We start from the raw sequence: 16,657 nt of genomic DNA on the forward strand, positions 1-16,657 counted from the left end.
TACTCTCATGTGGTCTTGCGGGAGGGGTCTGGAAATTTGATGTCAGTAAGTGTAAAAGAGTCTTTGCTATGAAGTTATGTTTGCAAGTTCTTTTTAAAAGTCACTGCTTCAAGGTAGTTGGTAAACCTATTTTATGACAACTGCTCAGAGATCCAAGTACTGTAGAGTGTTGTTTTGTTTTGTTTTCAGAACAGTTGGATGGGAATATGTTAAAATGAAAATGGCTGGCAATGAAAAGAGGTAATAACTTCTTCTGCCAAGTCATAGGTCCTAATGTATGTCTAATAGTAGCAGACAGGTTAGACTAGACTGTGCTGCAGTAACAAACTACCTAACAATCTGCGGCTTATAACAACATTAGTTTCTTGCTCACTCACACTGTATGTCAAGGATGGGCCATGGCTCTGCTCATGTAATCTTTACTCTGGGATCTTGGCACATGGAGCAGGCCCTCTCTGGGATGTTGCTCATCGCATGGAGAAGGGAAAAGAGATGATGAATGACAAGTTGGCTCTTAAAGCTTCTACCCACATTTAATTGAGCAAGGCAGGACACATGGCCATTTCCAAGCTCAACAGGACAGGGATGTATAATCCTCCACAGGAAGGGGCAGTGGCTATTCTGAACAATAATAGAACCGACTACACTAATATTGTGACTTTAATCTCAGGTGCATATGGAAACTACAATGTCCAGACCAGTCTTCTCTCCAGCCCGCTTCAATGTTACAGCTTCTGAAACATTCACGGTACTTCAGCAAAGGATGAGAATAGTTGAGGAACAGACCAGTTCTCTGAGGGATGACCTAATAATGTTGGACTTTGGTGAGAAAAGGTAACAAATAAAAAAATTGTGTTACAATATCTTTGTAGGTTGAAGAAATTTTGCCTCACTGGTTACTAATAAGGAGTCACAGTGTGGGTGGTTTGGCAGGTGAAATAAGTACTTAGAAAAGAATTGAGAAATAACATTAGAATACTAATTAGGAAATATTTGCAAGATAAAGAGTTGTCCTCCTGTAATGGAGCTACTACCACTATTCTAAACAGATTTTTAAAGTGTGTTAATTAGGTGCACAAACTTTGATATCCTATTCTCCCTCAATACTTGATTAAAAACAAATGTAATTTTTTACATAATTAGAAAAAAAAATTGGGGCCTTTTTTAAAAATAAAAATAGACTTTGATATTAGTTAAGGTGAACATCTACAACTTGATTCATGCCATTAATATGGTCTGTATTTTCTTTCTCCAAATTTATTGTAAATTAAAAGAAAGGTTATAAGTCTTAAAAAAAATTCATAGTTTAGAATGAAGTACTCAAAAGAAGAACTGTGTTTTTCCTTTGTGCTCCTGAAGAAGTTATTGCCATTAAAAGTTAGATTGTCAAAAGGCCTTGAGGAATCTGGGTGCTTAAGTGGCCAATGTTGAATTTACTGGTGTGATTGTCTTTAAAATTACGTATGTATTTCCTGAGTGTCTCTTATGAAGACCTAAAATTGGTATAGTTGGTATTATAGCACAGGTAGAATAAATAACTCTTCAGCAAAGATTAAATTTGTACCAGTGTTGAGTATGTTAGAACAAAATGGGAATATTTATTATCACCTCGTTTAAAAATTTTCTAAAAAGGATGTGAAATACTGCCTCCATGCTCACTTTAATTCTTAGTTTACCATTATAGAATTAGCATTTAACCTGTTTTATATATCACTTGCTTTTACATACAAAATAAGTTTACAAAAAATTCCGATTAAAATAACCGTTAAAAAATCAGTGGTCTTGGGCTTCCCTGCTGGCGCAGTGCTTGAGAGTTCACCTGCGGATGCAGGGGACACAGGTTCGTGCCCCGGTCTGGGAAGATCCCACATGCCACGGAGTGGCTGGGTCCGTGAGCCATGGCCACTGAGCCTGTGTGTCCGGAGCCTGTGCTCAGCAACGGGAGAGGCCACAACAGTGAGAGGCCCACGTACCGCAAAAAAAAAAAAAAAAAAATCAGTGGTCTTTACCCATCCCACATTGGTCTCGTCCTCTTTACCTAATAGTGCTCTCTATGTTTAAATTTGCAGGGGCTATCAGATACTGGTTAACTAAAGACTATAGTTTTTATACTCAGTAGAAGTATTACATTGATTCGATGGTTGGGATTACCCTATAATATTGTTATATTGGGATCTTTGTCCAGAGGCCACTTGGAAACTCCAAAATATTTAGAAGAGCCTGTGAGCCAGAACATCATTAGCCCTATCCAGAATGAAATAATTTGTTCAGGAAAAACAGATATTTTATGGAAGAACTGTGAGTTTCTGGTAAATCGAATGTGCCGTCTGGAAAGCCTCATCCAGTCCTTGAAGATGAACATCTTCATCTGCAAACTGAAAAAGATTTGAACCCACAGAAAACAGGTATAGAGAGAAGAGAGTCATCAGAAATTCGGTCCTGTGTGGGTGCTTGATGAGTTCATGATTCTTTTCCTTTCCTGACCTTCTTTAAACTGCTTGATGACCCTCCTGTCCTGTCTGATAGATTTTCTGAAGGAAAGACTGAATACCACACAGGAGGAGCATTCCACGGATCTGAAGCTATTGCAACTGGAAGTGATGAATGTGTGCCAGCAACTAAGAGATGTAAAAGAGAAAGAAGACACGGCACAAGATGAGGTGCAAAGGTTGACTGTGACTCTGCAGCTTGCCTCAGAGACAAAGGTTTGAGTCCAGAGTTCTGGAATACAAACTCACTGTTAATGTGTTAGCTGGAGGAGGCAACAGACCCATAAAGCTGACTTTTAAAAATAGGTGATGTTGGTGTGAGGATTCTTGACATCTGAAATTTATCTACATCGATAGCCTATAACATTGTGTGCTGTCGGTAATTGAGTATTTATAGATTCCTACCCTCTACCTGTGACTGTGCAGATCCAGAGATATGAGGGAGTCTGTGCTCTACAAGAGCTTGTATGCTAGCTGGGAGCACAAGGCACAGCAGGAGAAAAGAGAGAAAAGAAGGGTATAAGAAATATTAAAGGACAGTGTAGGACAATAAGCAAATATTGCCAACTAAGTGTTCTGTATTCAGGTGGGTTTGAGAAGGTACACATGTCCTGTCTAGAACAGATTAGGCTAGGCTTCAAGGAAGACATGGGACTTGAGATGAGCCTTTAGAAGGCAAAGCAGTGAGGTGAGGACATTTAAAAGACCTCACACAGAGGCAGCAAAAAATAAGACTAGGGAAAAAAAACTAATGATTTTGTTTTCCCTTCACAGGCCAGGCAGTGTAACAGATTTTATTTTGTTTAAAACATGTTTTGTTTAATCTCTGCAAAACCTCAAGATGTAGGATATTGTTGTCTCTCTTTTTTTTTTTTTTTTTTTTGCTGTACACGGGCCTCTCACTGTTGCAGCCTCTCCCATTGCGGAGCACAGGCTCCAGACGTGCAGGCTCAGCAGCCATGGCTCACGGGCCCAGCCGCTCCGCGGCATGTGGGATCTTCCCGGACCGGGGCACGAACCCGTGTCCCCTGCATCGGCAGGCGGACTTCAACCACTGCGCCACCAGGGAAGCCCTACTGTCTCTATTTTAATGATGAGTGTACTGGGGCTCAGAGAGAAGTCATCTCTCTGAGATCACACTTGCCTGTTTTCTTCCTGTAACTCAGATTTGAACCTAGATCTTTCCCTTGGGTGCAGTTAGGAGGCAATGCATAAACTAGCTGGACAGGAGTGAGGATTGTTTGTGTAAAATAAGTTGGAAATTGGCAAGGGATAACGTCATAGAGGATCTCAAAATCAAGAATAATTAAGTAGTTGGGCTTGATCCTATGGGGAGTGATTAAATTTTTGATAAGAAAGTGACATAATTGAAAACAAGAAAAGTAATCTAGCAGTAGTGTAGAGTATCAATTATAGGAGAAGAGATTGGAGATAGGAAAACCCATTAGGAATCCATTGCCTTATTTGAGACATAGACCTTATTAGGTCTGAACTACGGTTGTGGCATTTTGAGAGGAAAGATATGTTAGAATGTGGTATTGGATAGGGGCTGAAGGTAGAGAAGAAGGCAAGGACAGCTTTGAGTTTTTACATCTTAGATTATAGTGCCATTAATAATAATATAAAAGAGGATGAATAGTGAAAGCTGTGTTTTTCATCCTCAACTCCTAAGCATAGATAATATTTGAGGCTAGAAAAAATGGAGTACTTAAAAAAATAGGACTATACCCTGTAAGAAAAATGTCTAGCAATTACCAGGTTTTCCTCTGATTATTGAATTTTACATAGGAGGTACATGTGACTAATCATTTTTTAATTAACTGAAAGGGAATATGATACAAGTCATGAATGAAAGTAATAAAATCACTTTAAATATCTCATTGTAATAATTACTTTAGACTCATAATAAGAAGTGTTTATAACTGTATTCAGAATAGCATTTATAGGTTGCCCCCAAGAAGTCTAGATTTGAACTGTGATATACCGTAGACAGTTTCTTCCTGTCATTTCAGATTATTTAGAACCTTTTCTCCTTCTATTTTTAGAAGAATGCAGCCATTATTGAAGAGGAACTGAAGACCACAAAATGTAAAATGAACCTTAAAATTCAGGAGGTAAGATAAAAAGGAAGCTGGAAGGTGAAGGGGGCGTTGGAATTGCAGAGGGGGAAGTCAAGGTAGTGGACAGAATGAAGAGAAACCATTGAAGAAGAAAATATGTGGCTGTTTATTCGGAAGACTTTAAAAATATGCCCCATGAAGTTATGCCTGCCCGTATGTGACATTAAGACTTCCTTTCACCCCAGTACTGCCACAAAACCAGAAATAAAAAATAAATGCTCTCTGAGCCAGGAGGGAAACAGTTACCGTGAAACTCATGCAGTTGCCCATATACTAGAGTTAAGTGGACATAAAAAGACCTTTTACACTAAAGTTGTGTTTAAAATGAAAAGCTTTTAATAAGTCTGCTCATCTAATTTTACCTTAAAACTTTCATTTCAGTCTAAATTTCAGTAGATAACAGATTGGAATTATGGAGTAGGTGGCTGCTAAAAGTTGTTGGACTAAAAATTTGCAGCCGAAAGCAGTGGAAGAGTCAGAAGAATTACCAGTTCAATACACCTTGACAGTGGCCTAAAAACCTCAATATTCCCTGACAGAATAATAGTTGACATTAGTCCAAACCAAAAGGATCAAGTTCTATTTAAAATATTCTGTTTTACAAAACAGAAATAGTTACACTATTTTAAAAATTATGAATTTCAGTGTGTTTAGGGTGGTAAGTGTAGCTATCTGGGACATTCTCTCACGTAGAGTATTTTTTTTGCCAATAGTTACTGATAAAAGCATGATTGTTCATTGTTAGTTGGAGTATATTGTTTCATGCTTTAAAAAATATTTTGGCTATTTTAATAGATTCTTTTTAGAGCAGTTTTAAGTTTTTAGAAAAACTGTACAGAAACAGAGTTCCCATATATCCTTTCTCCCCACCCCCAGAGCTTCCTCTCTTATTCACATTCTGTATTAGTCTGTGATGAACCAGTTTTGATACATGATTACTAAATTCACAGTTTAGATTAAGTTTTACTTTTTGGTCATCACAGTATACAGAATAGCTTCACTGCCCTAAAAATGCCCTGTGCTCTACATACACATCACCCCGCGCCTCTCTCCCCCACCCCTGTCTTTCCCCAAGCCCCTGGCAACCACTGATCTTTTCACTGTCTCTCTAGTTGGAATCATACAGCATGTAGCCTTTTTGGACTGGCTTCTTTCGCTTAGCATATGCATTTAGTCCTCCATGTCTTTTCATGGTTTGATAGCTCATTTCTTTTTATCAGTGAACAATAATCCATTGTCTGGATGTACCGTAGTTTATCCATTCACCTACTGAAGGACATCTTAGTTGCTTCCAAGTTTGGCAGTTATGAATAAAGCTGCTGTAAACATTCATATGCAGTTTTTTATATGGACATAAGTTTTCACCTCCTTTGGATAAATACCTAGGAGTATGACTCATACTTATCATATGATAAGCTTATGTTTAGCTTTCCAAGAAATTGCCAACCTGTTGCAGTGGCTATGCCATGTTGTGTTTCCACCAGCAGTGAATGAGAGTTCCTGTTGTTCCACATCCTCACCAGCATTTTGTGTTGTCAGTGTTTTGAATTTTTGCCAAATTTATAGGTGTATGTACAGTATCTTGTTTTAATTTGCAGTTTTCTACGGACGTGATATTGAGCATCTTTTCATATGCTTATTTGCCATCTGTCTATCTTCTTTGGTGAGGTATCTTAGATCATTTGCCCACTTTGCAGCTGGGTTTTTTTCTTATTGTTGAGTTTTTAGAGTTCTTTTTATATTTTGGATACCAATCCTTTATCCAGTACGTGTTTTACAAATATTTTCTCCCAATCTCTAGCTTATCTTTTCATTCTCTTAACAGTGTCTTTTGCAGAGCAGACACTTTTAATTTTTTTTTTTTTTTTTTTTGCGGTACGCAGGCCTCTCACAGTTGTGGCCTCTCCCGTTGTGGAGCACAGGCTCCGGACGTGCAGGCTCAGCGGCCATGGCTCACGGGCCCAGCCGCTCCGTGGCACGTGGGATCTTCCCGGACCGGGGCATGAACCTGTGTTCCCCGCATCGGCTGGCGGACTCTCAACCACTGCACCACCAGGGAAGCCCCAGATGCTTTTAATTTTAATGAAGTACAACTTACCCATTTTTTTTCCTGGATTGTACTTTTGGTATTATATGTATTAATAAAATATCATTGCCAAACCCAAGGTCACCTAGATTTTTCTATGTTATCTTTTAGAAGTTTTATAGCTTGCATTTTACGTTTAGGTTTTGAATTATTTTTTGTGAAAGGTGTGAGGTCTGTATCTAGATTCTTTGGGTGAGTTTGTGTATGTGTATGTCTAGTTGTTCCAGCACCATTTGTTGAAAAGACTATCCTTTGGATTGCCACTTAACACTATTTTATTGGGGAAGTCGTAATTCTTGGTGCTGTAGTAAAATGTTGAATTTTCATGGAACTTGTCAAGGACCTGTAGAAGGACTGTGCTAGTCAAATAGGTACATTTTGAGGGTATGTGAGGCAGGAAGGATGTATTAGTCTGCTGGGGCTGCCATAACAAAGTACCACAGACTGGTGGCTTTAACAACAGAAATTTATGTCTCACCATTCTGGAGGTGAAAATTTCAAGATCAAAATATCATCAGCAGGTTTGGTTTTTTCCTGAGTCCTTTCTCCTTGGCTTGCAGATGGCTGCCTTTTTTTCTGTGTCCTCACATGGTCTTTTCTCTGTGTACACATCCCTGGTGTCTCTTTGAGTACAAATTTCCTCTTCTTATAAGGACAACAGTCATGTTGGATTAGGGCCCACCCCAGCGGCCTCATAACTGAAACAACTCTTTAAAGGCCCTATCTCCAAACACAGTCATATTTTGAGATACTGGGGTTTAGGGCTTCAACATATGGATTTCAGAGGGATGCAGTTCAGCCCATAACAAAGGGCTATACAAAGATAAAATAAATGCAGTATATATCTTTCTAAGAGATAAGAAATATATATATATATATGAAATCTGGTTCTGATGAACATGAAATAGATTAACTGATAGCCCTTCATAATGCTTTAGGGATGAATATCTTAGTAGTATAGTTATCAAATAAAGATTCCTTTTATAAGTCACTTAAATTGTATCTTGAGCAAATTATACTATATAATTCGATGTAGAGCTTAGAAAAGTATATTATGCTACTCTAAATTATAAAGTGATTATAATCTGATACTAAAATAAAACCTGAAGAATATAGCCCAAAACAAAAACTATAGCTCATTCTTAAATGAGATTCTAATATTAATATTTAACTGATTATTGGATAAGGAAGGAATTTCTAAGCTTGAAAAGAAGGAACAGGATTATAAAAAGCTCGATAAGTTTGACCATATAAAAATTAAAATCTTATATATGTATAAAAAAGCAAAACTAATACAACATAACAAAACTAGACAGTTAATAATCTTCCCTTTTAAAGAACTTAAATTGGCTTAAAAAAACAGAGGGCAAAAGATAAGAACAGTTCAGAAAATATATAAAGAACTAATAACCATATTAGAAAATGTTTAATCTCACTAGGAACCAAAGAAATGCAAAAATATTAAGGTGTTGTTTTTTATTTATTAGCAAAGATTTAAGAAAGTGATAATCTGTAGTGCTGATGAGATTTATTCAAATACTACTGATAAGGTAAAATTGGAAGAATTACAAAATGTATCAAAAGTCTAAAAAATGTTTATACCTTTAACCTAGTGATTCCTTTTGGAGGATTTATCCCTAGGAAGTAATCAGAAATTCAGTGAAAGATTTATTCACAAGCATGTTCAGCAGAACAGTATTTAGAATAACAAAACACTGGAAATGTCCAAATGTTCAATATTAGGTGTATGGTTAAGAAAATCATAGAACATTTCCAAAATGGGCTATCTTGTAACTATTTCGTGTCAACATATTTTTCAACTCATTTCACTTTTTAAAAACTTCGGAAATTGTTAAATATATCATCCTTCAAGAAAACACATATAAAGTGCATATGTACAATGTAGAGAAGAGTTATAAAGTGTACTCTTACGTCATGTTTACTGGGGTTTAAAAATAGAATTTCTGGAACTTCCCTCGTGGCGCAGTGGTTAAGAATCCGCCTGCCAATGCAGGAGTCATGGGTTCGAGCCCTGTCTGAGAAGATCCGACATGCTGCGGAGCAACTAAGCCCGTGCACCACAACTACTGAAACCCACTCACCTAGAGCCCATGCTCCACAACAAGAGAAGCCACCACAACAAGAAACCCGCGCACCACAACGAAGAGTAGCCCCCACTCACCGCCACTAGAAAAAGCCCACGTGCAGCAACGAAGACCCAACGCAGCCAAAAATAAATAAATAAGTAAATAAATTAAAAAAGAAATTCTTTCAATTTAACGTCACTTCATAAAAGGAACAGCATTTTTCAGTTCCCATTTAAATTAGAAAGGATTTCTTTACTTCATGATAAAAGAGACTCTTAACCTTCTTTGTATCTTTATCTGACTCATTTTATAGTCATTTATTGATAGAAATAAGGTCAGTGTACCCAAATTCTTGAGTGTTGTTTTTGTCTGCTGCTTAGCAACTACTTCATTATTTGTTTTGATTTTTAAGTTCCAATACATGAAAAAAAAAATTCCAGTACATAATTGAAACGGCTTTCAGAGGAATGTTTATAATACTATGGGATAAAAAAGATATATATATATATATATATATAGGTGAAGAAATCAAAATACAGGAAAATAAAGAGTTAAAAAATAAAGTTAGAAAATAGAGAAATACAGAAAATACATATACTAAGACATATTAGTGTTTTTCAAACTTCTTTTGACAGCAATACATTGTAAGACATATTTTACACTGCAACACCATACATACATGCATATACACAAACATTTCATGAAGCAGTACTTACCCTTCCTTATTACTTGCTATGTGCTCTGATATTTTCTTTGTATTCTTTTCTCCCCCCTTTTTCAAGTGCTTCTTGCAACTTACTAATGCGTCTTGACCCACAGTTTGGAAAACAGACTTACACAGTAGGAAGATGAGGGTAACAAATTTGACTCTGCATTTCCTAGAAGGTTATCCGTTAGGGAGAAACAAAAGCATGTCTCTGAGTAGTCATAAATGAACAAAGAATGGGGGTGAGATGGCGTGTCTGGTAAACTTTTCATGGTGACTTTGATCTTTGTTAAACTACTATGAAGTTCCCTTGGTCTTGCCTAACTGCAGTGTTGCTCTATAGCTAAGGAGACAACTGTCTCAAGAGAAGCACCTAAGGGAATCTCTTGAGAAATCTGGATCAGCCATGCTACTCAAAATTCAAGAAATGGGATCAACAGTGGAGGTGGAACGGAAACAGGTAGAGAGATTTTCTCTCCTTGTTTATATTGGGAAAGTGAAACGAAACAGGAAAAGCCAATGTTTTACCTACAAACCTATAGTTTTGCTTATTTCCTCTAGATTTATTAAATCCTTTTCTTTAGTATTCCTCTATTAACATTCTTACTACAATTTTAAAAATTTTAGTGCAAAATAAGAAAAGACTCTGATGCCATTTAGTCCAGCGCTCTCAATTTATGAATGAAGGAGCTAAGGACAGAGAGGTTATTTTGTCTCAGGCTTTACAGAAGTGAACTCTTAGTTCCTGGGAGGGAATCCTTCCCTCTACACCATATAATCTCTGTTCCAAGAGTTGATTTTGGAAGGCACTGACCTAGTCTCATGCTATATGTATTGTATATGATGTGCATAGAAAAGAAAGATTAAACTGAGCTGACATTTGAAGCAAGGAATAAGTCAGATAATCAGGAATGTGTTTACATTGCTGTTTTCAAGTCTCATTATTTTAGCATAATATTTTTGCTTTCATCAAAGTTGTTATTTGAAATATCTATATGTAATTTAGAATATTTAAAATTCTAAGTACTGAGGCAATTAGTAGTTTCAAATCATAATACCTATTATTAGATTCCATAATTTTTATTATTTTAATGAGTGCTGTCCTTCTACAATGTCCTTAAGTAGAATAAAGAGGATTCTACTTAAAGAATTTGCAAATGATCCTTTATTGCTATACTTTATACTGCCAATATAGTAGGCACTAGCCACATGTGGCTATTTAAATGAAAATTAATTTTATTTGTTAAAATTAAACAAAATTAAAGATTCAGTTCCTCACTCACTCTGGCCACATTCTGAGTGCTGTTGAAGAGTGCACAGAAAGTTCTCCTGGACAGCACTGCTGTAAGACACTGCAGTCTGTTGAGATCTTTTAACTGTAACACATAAACACCGCTTCTTCCTCCAGGAACATTAAGATCAGAAAAATCTGCCTTACACCTGTGCTATAAGTTAGCTTAGTAGAAATCTTTACCTTACAGAAAAGGAGTTTTTCTTATACGATTTCAGGTGCAAATTTTGCAGCAAAACTGCGTTGCTGATTTCTGGCCACCCAAGAACTACTGGCACAGGAGGGACAACAGAAAGGAGAGTTGGGGACCGCTACCTCACAGCTCAAGTCTGATCTAGGTATGAAAACAGATGCTAGAAATTACACTTTTGTTAGTTTTTTGAGATTTTATGTGAAAACTCTTAAGATTCCAAATTCTCGAAGTGGCCAGTGTTACTGGTATTTCCCACAGACCTGAATGTAAAAAGTTGCTGATTTCCTTTTTATCTGTGGCACTGAGAAAGACAGAGAATGTTGGTAATAAAATAGAATTTGACCCTCTTAATTGTAAACTTATGTGGATTTTTTTCAGGTTTATTTAACTGTGGACTTGGGAACATTTGGGTCCTATAAATCTAGATTGAATATTGGATAATAGAATGCTAATAAGGAAATGAGGTCATTAATCCTTGCTATCCTACTGATTCTAACGATTTATCATGTCAGACTCTCTATTCTTCAGGTTATCGACCTATTTTGGTCAACTGGTATTTGTAGAAAGGATAGTTGTAAGGTACCATAGAGAGAGGTTAGATTAACTACTCGTTTGAGGAGGAAAAAACGTCTGTTTTAAAAAATAGTCCTGGGCTTCCCTGGTGGCACAGTGGTTGAGAGTCCGCCTGCTGATACAGGGGACACGGGTTCGTGCCCCGGTCGGGGAAGATCCCACATGCCGCGGAGCGGCTGGGTCCTGTGAGCCATGGCCGCTGAGCCTGTGCGTCTGGAGCCTGTGCTCCACAGCGGGAGAGGCCACAATGGTGAGAGGCCCGCGTACCGCAAAAAAAATAAAAAAAAAAAAAAAAAAAAAAATTAAAATAAAAAATAGTCCTAAAAGGTGACAGAGCTAGGAAATGGAAGTGTCTAGACTTGATCCCAGGCTGCTCAGAGACATGCTTCTTCCAACGCAACAGCCCTTATCTGACGACTGTTTGTTAGTATATAATTGTAACAGCAGTGTTCAGGTAGATCTCACTATAGAGATCACACAGAGTTTCAGTGCAGTGCTTTACGCATGAATAACACTTCACGGTTTACACAGGGCTTTCACATATGTTATCTCATGTAATACACAAAACTATCTGTAATTCCTAAAGTTACAAAATGAATAAATGGTGAAGTGAGGCCTCAACTTGGATCTTCTAACTCCAAACCCAATGTTCGTGCCACTGTGGCCCGCCTGCTCTGTGGCTGTAATGAGGACAGGGAATACCAAAAGGGAAATGAAAATTAGAAAAAAGAAACCATAAAGGGTAACCCATTCAATGCTTTTACTTACTGCTTTTAGCAGAAAGTATTCTTTTTCCATATAGTTGTTGAGTAATGAATTATTCTGTGAAGTTCTCACTGATAATGTCCCTAAATAATTTTCTGTCTTCCTGTGACTGCATGCCTACACAAATACATGTTACATTTTATTGTACTACCACATTATCCCATTTGAGCCTTACAGCAAACTAGTGAGAAAGATAAGAAAATGTACCCCATTCTACAAAAGGGTGAAAAGATCTATAGTGGACGACCCACAGTAAATAGAATAGCTGGGACCAAACACAGATCTTTCTATTATATTAGTTGTCCTTCTGATTAAGTGATTTTTTAAAATGTTACTTTCTTAATGGATTAATGCTTTTTGAGTTTTGTAAGAATATATGGAAGACCATTAAAAACATTGAGATTAGAATAACAGTAATTCAAATTAACATAAAAAAGGAAGCCTGTCTGAATACCAGCTATATGCTTCATAGTGAATAATAGATGCTTTACATGCATGCAATTTTATTACTTTAAGGTACAAATAGTTATTCTAACTATATTAATAAAAGGAATGCCTTTAGATATTTGCTTCAATGAATTTTAAAATGCACTTATTTATTAATAATTGTTTATTTATTAGCAATAAACATTATATGTATATATGTGTGTGTATATGTGTGTGTATTACACACACATTAATCAAAGTGATTAAATTGTTCTCCAAAGTAGGATAAACATTCCCCTTTTAGTCTTTCTTTGGCTAGTGGAATTTTCAAAATAGATCATGTAGTTTATCTTTTTGATCCTTCACATATGTTAAATTAGAATTGACTTAAAATGAGTCTTGGACTTATTTTCAAGAAGTACAGTTTTTCTGAGTATATCCTAAATAAAATGAGTTTTTATATGTTTTATAATTTTCTGGCTTTAGAATTTTTAAGTGAAACAAAACTAATAGATCTTTATGAATTTTCTATGAAGCCAAACATTAACCTCAGAAAAGTTTATATCTCTTGGCTACTAGTATACAGTGCCAAACTGTTCTCCTATTTCTGCCTTTGGTTTTATTTTCACTGTATATACATACTCTGAGTGGTTTCAAATCTTTTTTTTTCCTACACCAAATCATCCTCCTGAGCTCCAGATGGTATCTTACTGCCAACTAATCATCTATATTTAGATGCTTTGCAGATACCTCAAAACACATGATGAAAGCTTAAGTGTTGCAGTCATTTTTACTCATTATATCCCCCAAACCTGCTCCTTGCCCTGAATTCCCTGTTAGAATCCACCAACCACCCCCACTGTCCAGGTCTGTACACTAGATATTTTCCTTGACTCATCTATTGCCTTTACACCACTGGTCAGTCACCAAGTCCTGACAATTCTCCCTGCTTGCTTTTCACAAGTCTTTTCCTTCTGCATCATTACCTCAGAGCCAGCTCCCATTGTTTTACACTTGGGTTACTGCAACAGCTACTAAACTGATCTCCCTGTCTTTATTGAGCCTTTGTCAGAGTAATCTAACAAAAGGCTTTTTGATCTTTTTGATTGTGTGCCTCTCTGTGTTGAAATCCCTCAGACTCATCATCATCTGTGCATTGAGTAAAACGTGACTTCATTTACCATAGTACGTGACTGTGGACTAGTTTCTTGATAATTTCAGGATTTAGTTTCCAGTCTATAAAAATATGATAGAAATACTTGCGTTCTCCTTATTTCTGCAAACTACAGACGAAAACAATTTTTTTTAATCAAAGTTTCTCAGGGAAAATACCATGTGATTTCAATGTACTTGTAAGTTATTATCATCATAGTTGTGTGGACTTTTTTTGTTTTTAGTTTCTAGAGATGACCTCATTTCCAAGTTGGTTGAAGAAAATAAGGTAGGTTTTGAGGTTTTGAGTACAGAGGTTTTCTTTCATCTCTTCACTAAATAGTATTTCCTTACTTATGTTGGTTTACAGTCCTTCTGATTCTCCTAAAATCTTTATGAAAAAAAGTTTCAGTGTAAATGAGTGTATATCCAGAACTGTTGTCAACTGGGTATTAGGAAATAAATCATTTCATGCAGGTTAGTATAGTTTGAAAAAAGGTGAGTTGGCAAAACTAATGAGACTTATTTGCATTTTATACCTATTGCAAATGAATTGCTGTGAAGCTTTTTTTATGAAATGTAAGAAATATTAACTATTTTTGGTGATGGTTTATCAACAACATGAATGTATGTACTTACTACCACTGAATTTAACACTTAATACTTAAATAGTTTTAAGTGAACTGTACTCTTAGAAATAGTTAAAATGAGGATAGTGCTGTACAGTAGGCCCTTGCTGGTTATCTATTTTATATAGAGTAGTGTGTATATGTTAATCCCAACCTCCGAATTTATCCTTCCCCGCCCCTTTCCCCTACAGGGGAAAATAATCTGAAAAAGAATACATATTGTTATATGTAATTATATAATAATATAATGTATATTTGTATATAATATTAACAGTATTATTATTATATATAACTGAGTCACTGTGCTGTACACCTGAAACTAACACAATATTGTAAGTCAACTATACTTCAATAAAAAAGACATTTCATTAAAAAGACTTAAAAATGGTTAAAATGATAAATTTTGTTATGTGTATTTTACCACAATAAAAAATAAAAAATAGGATAAATGTTGCTACTTTTATATCAAGACATTTCTAAATCAATCTCATGGTGTAGATGTTATATGATGTTAACTTTTCTTGAGATGCTTCTTCTGGAAAGCTAGAAAAGTGGTTCTCTCTCTGAAGGAAGAGGACTTAGACTTTGTTCTTCCCCATTTGACTAAGTACCTATTAGGTAAAACCCAGCCCAAAACTCACATCCCTATCACCTTTCCCTCATCTCAAAGAGAACATTTTTTTTTCACAGAGCAAAGGTGCTTTCTTCTGCTCCACCCTCAGGTATTCCTTGATGAAGATCTCTTCCCCTACTTATAATTTTAAAAGATCCTTGCATGTGTTTCTTTGAAATAATTAGCTCATACTACTAATAGGAAGAAATGTGTATGTAACATAAACTAAAAATATTTCATCTTAGTAGAATTTTTTTGACATAAGGATACCAGGTAAATATCAAGGTTTGTTTTTAGGCAAATTCTTTCTAATTGGAGTCCCAGTATGAGAATATTTTTAATAAATAGTTTTGATAAATAATTTATAAATTAAGAGAAGTTTGGGAGTTGGATATATCAAGATTTTAAAAAATCCTTTATAAGACACTTATCTATGTATATTAGAACTTGAATTGGTACTAGCCACAATACAGAACAGGTATTTTGATAGAGATACATGTAATAGCTCTTACATGTAGAAAAAGAGAAATTCTTTTTTTTCCTGTAGGATATACAGTTGTCTTTCAACAAGGAACATGAAGAAAATGCATATTTGAGGTCTGAAATAATATCCCTTTGTGAAGCATCAGAAAAAGCACAGGTAAATCTTCCCGTTTCTCTAGTGTTTAGATGTTAATTTTGTTCAGTTAAAGAACCAAGAACCAAGGTTAATCCTGGTTACATGAATTCATACCATTGCCATCATCCAAAATTTTTATTTCCATAAGATTTACTTCATTTGTGAAACATCATCAAATTAACCACATTTCCCATTTCACCCTCTAAATTCCTGTGATACGTAGGTATTTGAGATATACTGCTAAACCATGCACTAGTTTAAACTTTGCCTTGTTTGCTTTCTAATTTACTCACTAAATGTATACCTTTTATTTCCCCCTATGAAACTCTAAGCAGTTCAATGCCAAGGGCTATCTTATACTTTCTTTGTATCTTCTATGGCAAAGCACAGTAGGAACCGAATAAATACTTGCTGATTTTGGAGTTATGTGCAATCATTTTACGTGGGATGGTGGCTCCCAAATTTAGCTGATGTTTTCTCTATATGCATGTATATGGAAAGGAGTCACCACATATGCAAGCAACCGAGTTATTTCTCATAGGGCCCAAAGAAATAGTATCGATCGTTTAAAAGAACTTTTTGTTAGTACAATTTGATTATTTCAATGTTAGGATCATAGTGTTGTTATGCTGTCTTTATGATAAAGAAAATACAAAATGTGATCTTTCATAAAATAATGATAACAGTAACTACTACTACTCTTACTATAAATGATAGTTAACATTTACTGAATCCATACTACAGTCATGGCACAATTCTAAGCACTTCATGTTACTAACAAATTGTAATCCTCTCAATAGGACTTCTTTAGAACTATTATTATTCCCATTTTAAAGATAAGAAAGTTGATATACAGAGAAGTTTAATAATATAGCTAGGGCTTCCCTGGTGGCACAGTGGTTAAGAAT

At 35.8% G+C, this 16,657-nt stretch overlaps 1 pseudogene across 1 annotated transcript in view; it reads left to right on the top strand.

Moving 5' to 3' along the window:
- The window catches only part of LOC307057536 (coiled-coil domain-containing protein 150-like), a 187,874-nt pseudogene that overhangs the window by 6,580 nt on the left and 164,637 nt on the right, over positions 1–16,657 (top strand). The window contains exons 2-9 of the transcript in view: positions 671–834; positions 2,186–2,405; positions 2,527–2,705; positions 4,535–4,603; positions 9,832–9,948; positions 10,998–11,117; positions 14,134–14,177; positions 15,678–15,770. The product of the transcript in view is annotated as a coiled-coil domain-containing protein 150-like (transcript). The remainder of the gene's footprint in view (positions 1–670; positions 835–2,185; positions 2,406–2,526; positions 2,706–4,534; positions 4,604–9,831; positions 9,949–10,997; positions 11,118–14,133; positions 14,178–15,677; positions 15,771–16,657) is intronic.

This window comes from Hyperoodon ampullatus (genome assembly GCF_949752795.1).
Source record: "Hyperoodon ampullatus genome assembly, chromosome: 8".
Lineage (NCBI taxonomy): Eukaryota > Metazoa > Chordata > Mammalia > Artiodactyla > Ziphiidae > Hyperoodon > Hyperoodon ampullatus.